This window comes from Rhagoletis zephyria, unplaced genomic scaffold (genome assembly GCF_001687245.7).
Source record: "Rhagoletis zephyria isolate East Lansing unplaced genomic scaffold, Rhagoletis_zephyria_1.1 Rzeph_scaffold_04275, whole genome shotgun sequence".
Lineage (NCBI taxonomy): Eukaryota > Metazoa > Arthropoda > Insecta > Diptera > Tephritidae > Rhagoletis > Rhagoletis zephyria.
The window spans coordinates 30,343-37,512 of record NW_016161358.1 but is presented as its reverse complement, the minus strand read 5'-3'; positions in this window follow the sequence as shown (position 1 = coordinate 37,512).

Sequence of the window (7,170 nt, the reverse complement as noted above, 5' to 3'; positions counted from 1 at the left end):
AAATCAATAATAACATCCAAAAAAATATCGATAACAAAACCGATAGATAGATAAAAAATCGATAACAAAATCGATGAAAAATTCGACAAAAATTTCAACAGCAACATCGATAATACAATTCGTAACAAAATCGATTAGAAAATCGATAACAAAATCGATAAATATCGATGACACATTCCATAACAAAATCGATAAATATCGATAGCAAAATTGGGTCTCTGTGTCTCTCTCTATATCTTTTCCTCTTCAATTACCTTTATTTTAATCTTTATTCCCCTATCTTCGTCTTTACTTTTATCGGTATCCTCATCCTCATCTATGTTTTTACTTTTATGTTTATCATTTTCTTCATCTACATATTCCCCTTCACCTTTGCCCTTATATATATAAGTAAAGCGTTTAAATTTACCTTGGTCTTCATTTTTGCCTTTATCTTTACGCATCTTTGTTTTTTTTCACCTTTGCCTTTATCATTTTCTTTTACTCACCTTTACTTTCATTCTTGTATTGGTATTTTTCTAAGTTTTATTCTTTAACCTTTTATTAGCAATTTTTAGTTAAATTAATACCATACACTCAAGAAGCACTTGTTTCAGTCCCAATAATTTCCGTTACACCATTTGCCTCATTTCCGTTGCACCATTTAATTAGGAATTTTTTTGTTAAATTAATACCATTTTATTACGAATTTTTTGTTAAATTAATACCATACACTCAAGAAGCACTTGTTTCAGCCCCTATAATTTCCATTGCACCACTTCCGTTGCATTATTTCCGTTGCACCATTTCCGTTGCACCATTTCCGTGTGCAATTTCCTTCGAATTTGCCAATTTACTCCCAACCAGCCAACCGCCGCTAAAGAAGTTTCACTTCAATATAAATATATAACATGGTTATCATAACAAATGCCTTACAAGTATATTCTTAAAATTAAGCTTGGAAGAAGAGAAATCAAACTCTAGGGAAGAAGAATAAGCATTGAATTGACAAAGCACCCTCTTTAAAGGGGTGTTCATGCCATAAACGGTTTTTGCTAAGCCAACATAAAATAATTCATTGCAACGAAGAATACGTGGAGGAACATTAAAACCAATTATCATAAGAAGGAATGGACAATCAATAGAGCCTGAGATGATGTCAAATACGAAACACATCGATAAAAGAGTACGCCTCGCATCTAAGGCCATAAGGTTGATTAATAGACAGCGAGAACGGTAAGACGGGAGAGGCTCAGTAAATATTAGCGAGCGAAAAGCAAACCGAGCAAAAACCCTTTGAACAGATTCTAATCTGTTGATATAAATAAAATGGTATGGTCTCCAAATAAACACAGCATATTCCAGCCTAGAACGAACAAAAGACGTATACAAAAGTTTGAAAGTATAAGGATCGGAAAACGTAGAACAATTACGACGAACAAATGTCAACATCGCGAACGATTTAGAAATAATAAAATTGATGTGAGTGGTAAAGCTAAGCTTGGTATCAAAGTAGACCTCCAAGTTTTTAAATTCACAAATTGACTTCAGCGGCACATTTGAGATACAGTAGGAAATAGGTACCAGTCTTAATNTAATAAATATTCCGACGAACTGAGAACCTCCTCCTTTTTTGGAAATCGGTTAAAAAGTGTTATTCATTTTAACATGAGTGTACACAACATTATATTTACGACATTTTTGAATAGCAATAATGAGATCATTTCCATCTTCAGTGTTTAAATAGTCAAAGAATTCTATATTTTTCAGTTTAAAACTACTTTTAATATGCAGTTCACTTTAAAAAATTTTAATTAGAAGCCGGTTTCGTTCTTTGCGCCAGGAAGAAAACTTTATACTTAAGCTCCTCTCAGTTACTTCGTTTGAGTGTGGTATTGAAAAAAAAAAACAAAAATTACAAATTTTTTCAAACTGTGGAACAGTACCACTATTTAAGGACTTCATCTATAATTCCTCATGGCTTAAATTAATTTTTTCAACTACGCAAAAACTTTGAAATGCTAAGAATTCGCTAATAAGAGTATCTAACTCTAAGAATGATAGAATACAAGATTGCGCCGATCAGAGAGGATTTTTGAGAATAACTTTTGCGTGACGTCACACTGGTGCAATTGCGAGAGAAAATGCCAAAACGTGAGCAAGAATGGAAGATGAAGAGAAAATGTTGCAAGGAAAACGTAAACAAGTTGTACAAGTGTGACGTCATGCAAACAACGATTCTGTCAAATTCGTTAAGAAGAGAATAGCGGTCCGCGATCGGCGCAACCTTTGTATTCTCTCAGTCGTGATCTAACTCTATATCTTGTATGCAAAACTCTTTTACAATGTGAGTAAATTGTGAAAAAAGAATTGTAAGTTATAGGCAAAAGCCATTCGAATATTCAAATTTGTTGTTATTAAACTGAGCGTTATTTTCAAAATAACTAGCAACACCCGACAAAAAAACGTCAGCCTTCTTTTTAAATAATTAAACCTCCAACTTATCGAGGGCTTATATTCAATATACCCTGTCTGCATTTTTCATAAAAATGAGATCTAATATAAAAATCCACCTAAGACTTAACTGTCATCGGTGAGGTTAATTCTGACCTTGTATCACGCTTGACAGAAGAATTTACTATTAAATTGCAAAGTCGGAATTAACACCAGTGATTACAAATAAGACCCCGATGCGTTCTAATATCACAAAGTTGTTTTTGTGAAAATTGCAGATAGAGGTTATTGATTATAAGCCCTCGATATTAGGTTTGTCCCACAAGCTACTTGTAGAAAAACTCGAGCAAAGTTCAAACTGTGAGCGTATATCAAAGAAACTCTAAAACTTACTTGTGGAGCGCGTATGTGTAACTCGAAGTTACTTCGAGTAGTTTGTGGAACAAACCTGTTATCGAAACTGGTACGTAACGACCCGGCGATATGCCCATAAAAGGATTGATATTTTTTTTGTATTAATTTCTTAGGCATATCAAACATTATCTGAAACATGTCAACTATAACTAAATTATATTCTTACTTTTAACAGTACAGTTAAAGGAAGTTACAACGTTATGTTAAAACCTTAAGAAAATCCTAAAGTTTTTTGTTTGAATTGAAAATTCAGTACAAATCAGTACAAATTTTAAAAAATCCGGACATTAGCGTACTGATTGAAGAAATGAATAAAATTAATACAAGAGTTGAAAAATCAGACCTGTACTGATAAAATCAGTACGTCTGGCAACCGTATTAGTAGCACAGTATATTTTGTCTTTCACGATACATTCGAACAGCTTAGAGACAGAAGTGAGCTTGGAAATCGGCCTATAGTTCGCTATATCATTTTTATTACCACTTTTGATAATCGGCGTAATGAAAGCCAGTTTCCATTCGTCGAGAAACACCCCATCAGCCAATGACATATTAAATATATGTCTCAAAGGCTCGATAAGAGAGGGGCAGCTTTTTAACAAGATAACTGAGAGGCCATCGGCGTCAGTAGTAGTGGAATACTTTAAGACCAAGATAAAGCGTTTGCCTGTGGAGATGCCTCGTAATGACTACTGATTGCAGTTTTCGTGTCTAAGGGCCGGTTGTTCAATGTCTGATTAGCACAAATCGGAGGTAGAAGCTCCGGTTAAATACAAAAACTACTTTATCGTTCACATGTGATATGCATGATGTCGAAATCGTCGATAATGATGTACTTGTGATAACCAGACATTGAACAACCGGCCCTAAATAGTTCTCTATGCTGATTAAGAAATGCATCAACTCAATACCTAAAGTTACATAATTAATTTAATGTTTCCACTAGAATTAAAATGTCTACGAAAAAAAGAAGATGCCACTTGACAGACTACTTAAAAGGAGAATTTCATTTCATATTGTTATATTGAAGAAAATGAATAACACTATCAACAAAAAACAATTGCCAAAAATCATTATTTATTATGTTTCGGTCTTATAATTATGCAACACAGTGTACTATTAACTTGTTTGACTTGTGTTTACAGCATGTTTGAATTGTTCTTGATTTTTTTTCACAGTGGAAACTTATTCGTTTTTATGTGTTAAAATAAATATAAAACAAATTTTTTGTGTTTTCAAAATTCTTCGTCCTCCTGGAATGGTAAAAAGTTCTGGTCATCTCATAAAACTCGAACATATCGTGCTCCATTCAAAACTGTTTTTACTGGAATTCCGAGGAGTTTTTGATTGTCTAAATATTTTTAACGGTTATTTAAATAAAAAGTAAAAATGGGCAGGTATGTAATTACACACTTTGCTTATTCGCAAAAAAAACTAAATCAACGCAATTTTTTATCTGTGGCAACACTGGTCTACAAGGGTTTTGCGAATAAGACGGGACCTGGTGTTTCCGAACGGATTTTTCGTGCTGAACACGAATCTGGGGTCCAAAACTTCCCATCACGTCACGTTTTCGAGAAAAAAGGGGTTGAAACCCCTAAAAACAGCGTTTTTGGCCATTTTTGAAAAATTGTAGAGCTGAACCCTGACGTGCTACAAACTTTGTATATGTCAGAAATTAAAGGCTAAATCGTGCCCTTTCGAATGAGCCCTATGCCGAATTAATCGCATGCACCCTTAGATCAGGGGGTGTATTTGTGTCTAGGAGTCCAATTTTTATATCCACCATATTCGACCCGTCATCTTAAATTTTTAAAATCTAACTGCAGATTCGTAATCAGCGACTTTTAATATAGTTAAAACCTTGGCATTATTAATTTTCTATGATCGTTTAAGATTAAATTCTTTCTGTGATCAATTTTTCCTGCACCCCTAAACACAAATACACCCCCTGCTTTAAGGGTGCACGCGATCAATTCGGCATAGGGCTCATTCGAAAGGGCACGGTTTAGCCTTTAATTTCTGATATATGCAAAATTTGTACCACGTCAGGGTTCAGCTCTATAATTTTTCGAAAATGGCCAAAAACGCTGTTTTTAGGGGTTTCAACCCCTTTTTTCTCGAAAACGTGACGTGATGGGACATTTTTGACCCCGGATTCGTGTTCAGCACGAAAAATCCGTTCAGAAACACCAGGTCCCGTCTTATTCGCAGAAAAAAAGTTGAAATTTGTAGACCAGTGCAATTGTTAAATGAAAAAAAAACACAAAATACTGGCGGAATTTTTAGCTGCACATTTTTGGTTATGCTCAAATATTATGGGCTATAAAACTCCATACCTTTAATTGTTCTATAAATTCAGGGTACAAACGTCGAAATTTAAACGAAAATTTTAAATATTTTTCCAAATGTTTTATTTAGCTTGAATCCTTGATATTTAAGTGTTTGGTTAAGCGCAAGCAATATTCTTATAGAAAATGCCAAAAATTTTTTGCTTGAAAAAATGGTGAATATTAAACAATCACCAAGCGCTTTTTTGAGTCACTGTATTTATCTATAATAACCAGGGTTCGGAAATTCTCACTCACATTCTCTCACGTTCGCGATCGATAGTATTCAAAATCAATTTTGCATTCTTTTATCGCGAGTGAAAAATGCAAAAAAATTTATCATCTCTCACATTCGGAATGCGATCGACAAAAAAATTTCCGCTGCTTTTCATTCGCGATCGAAAAAAGCAAAGAAATTTCCTCTGACTCGAATATGAGAAGTCCGAGCATTGCCGATGTCGGCCTCTCATAAATGAGAAAAGCGATGCAAATAATCCATTCGCGATCACTCACAACAGCTTATCGCGATAAACTTATCGCGAAAAATTTTCAACGACTTTGTATGGGACCACGATTGAGAGAAATAGAGATTGCGCCAATCGCGGTACCGCTAATCCGCTCTTTGTGATTTTGATAGAATCAGCTGTGTGTGTGACGTCATGTAGGTGTAATTGTTGATTGTGAGCATACGAAAAAACTAAATTACAATTTTAATATTTGTGCGTTAATATTTCTGCGTGGTTTTAAACAATTNTTTGTATGGGACCACGATTGAGAGAAATAGAGATTGCGCCAATCGCGGTACCGCTAATCCGCTCTTTGTGATTTTGATAGAATCAGCTGTGTGTGTGACGTCATGTAGGTGTAATTGTTGATTGTGAGCATACGAAAAAACTAAATTACAATTTTAATATTTGTGCGTTAATATTTCTGCGTGGTTTTAAACAATTATTGAGACATTACAAAGCAAAATGAAGTGTGCAGTAGCAAAGTGTAATAGTGAAAACAAAAGGAATGCATGCGATATAAGTGGAAGAAGTTCCGCCGGCGATTATGCATTAAACACCAAATCGAGCTATGTGTGCATGAAGCACTTTACTAGTGAAGTTATTGAAAATAATACACAGTTCGAATGGGTGTATTTTCATATTAATTGCATTTAATATCGTTTTCGTTCGTTCGCCTGAGGTTTTGCAAAACTTCGTCGTTTAAAACGTGGTGCGGTGCCTACTATTTACGAAGAAAATCTGGGGGGTTCCCACCGTGCGGAAAGTGCTCAGCACAGGGAAAACAAAAGAATTGTCAGCAAGTAACTTGAGCAGAGTGAGACTGCCGTTGCCACTGCAGGTAACCAAGATTGAGAGAAATAGAGATTGCGCAAATTGCGGTACCGCTAATCCGCTCTTTGTGATTTTGACAGAATGAGCTGTGTGCGTGACGTTTTCTTGGAGCAATTGTTGATTGTGAGCATACGAAAAAACCAAATAACAATTTTAATATTTGTGCGTTAATATTTCTGCGTGGTTTTAGACAATTATTGAGACACTACAAGTCAAAATGAAGTGTGCCGTGGCAAAGTGTAAGTTTTTTTTCGTTTCCTGCGGACGCAAATCTGGCGAAAAAGTGGAAGCAGTTCTGCCGGCGAGGAGATGCATTAAACACCATATCGAGCTATGTGTGCATGAAGCACTTAACTAGTGAAGATATTGAAAGTAATATAAAATTCGAAATGATTTTTTTTTATTATAAGCTAAGATGCTTGAGGAGGGAGGATGGTTCCGTGCGCAGAAGTGGAAAACTTTTGACTGCCATTCACCTGGGAGTGGCCAGAAGCGATTCTTGTGCGTACGGTTCAAATCGCAGCTCACAACGTCCGGATATTTATATCCACGTATCCTCTGGGTAGCAACCAAACACCCGTTTGGGAGCGAGCTAAAGTGAGAAGGCGTAAAACTTCGCGTGCGCTGGGTTTGGGTCCCGCCACGTTAAAACC